At 39.1% G+C, this 1,318-nt stretch overlaps 1 non-coding gene across 1 annotated transcript; it reads right to left on the reverse strand.

The window, feature by feature from the left end:
• Nucleotides 1-659: 659 nt before the first annotated feature.
• LOC130978332 (small nucleolar RNA R71) lies at nucleotides 660-763 on the reverse strand. The gene has a single exon (XR_009085981.1). It is a non-coding gene; the product is annotated as a small nucleolar RNA R71 (small nucleolar RNA).
• Between the last annotated feature and the right edge of the window lie 555 nt (nucleotides 764-1,318).

Consider the following 1,318-nt stretch of genomic DNA (forward strand, 5'->3'; position numbering starts at 1 on the left):
ATCCTCACCCTTGTGATTGGATTCTCCACTCTTATTCCTTTCTTCTTCTACTAATAATAAGGATCCTCTTTGTCCAGATATAGAGGATTCTTCTTCCTTTTTCTTTTTCTCTTCTCTTTCATATGAGCTGGAATAAGGAAAAAGGCATCTTTGTTGAAGCTGATCCAAAACCTGAAAGGACTCTGAAAAGAAAACTAAGAGAAGCTAAATTACAACAATCCAGAGGCAACCTTTCTGAAATTTTCGAACAAGAGAAGGAGATGGCAGCCGAATCCAACAACAATAATGCAAGGAGGATGCTTGGTGATTTCACTAAACCAACGTCCAAGTTTGATGGAAGAAGCATCTCAATTCCTGCCATTGGAGCAAACAATTTTGAGCTAAAACCTCAATTAGTTGCTTTGATGCAACAGAACTGCAAGTTTCATGGACTTCCATCTGAAGATCCTTATCAGTTTTTAACTGAGTTCTTACAGATTTGTGAGACTGTTAAGACAAATGGAGTAGATCCTGAACTCTACAGGCTCATGCTTTTCCCTTTTGCTGTAAGAGACAGAGTTAGAACATGGTTGGACTCACAACCTAAAGATAGCCTGGACTCTTGGGATAAGCTGGTCACGGCCTTCTTGGATAAATTCTTTCCTCCTCAAAAGTTGAGCAAGCTTAGAGTGGATGTTCAGACCTTCAAGCAAAAAGATGGTGAATCCCTCTATGAAGCTTGGGAAAGATACAAGCAGATGACCAAAAAGTGTCCTTCTGACATGTTTTCAGAATGGACCATATTAGATATATTCTATTATGGTCTATCTGAGTTTTCCAAAATGTCATTGGACCATTCTGCAGGTGGATCCATTCACTTAAAGAAAACGCCTGCAGAAGCTCAAGAACTTATTGTATGGTTGCAAATAACCAATTCATGTAACTTCTGAGAGGAATTCCGTGAATAATGGGACGCCTCAGAGGAAGGGAGTTCTTAAAATTGATGCTCTGAATGCCATATTGGCTCAGAACAAAGTGTTGACTCAGCAAGTCAACATGATTTCTCAAAGTCTGAATGGATGGCAAAATGCATCCAACAGTACTAAAGAGGCAGCTTCTGAATAAGCTTATGATCCTGAGAACCCTGCAATAGCAGAGGTAAATTACATGGGTGAACCTTATGGAAATACCTATAATTCATCATGGAGAAATCATCCAAATTTCTCATGGAAGGATCAACAAAAGCCTCAACAAGGCTTTAATAATGGTGGAAGAAACAGGCTAAGCAATAACAAGTCTTTTCCATCATCATCTCATCAATAGACAGAGAATTTTGAGC

Source organism: Arachis stenosperma, chromosome 4 (genome assembly GCF_014773155.1).
Source record: "Arachis stenosperma cultivar V10309 chromosome 4, arast.V10309.gnm1.PFL2, whole genome shotgun sequence".
Classification (NCBI taxonomy): Eukaryota; Viridiplantae; Streptophyta; class Magnoliopsida; order Fabales; family Fabaceae; genus Arachis; species Arachis stenosperma.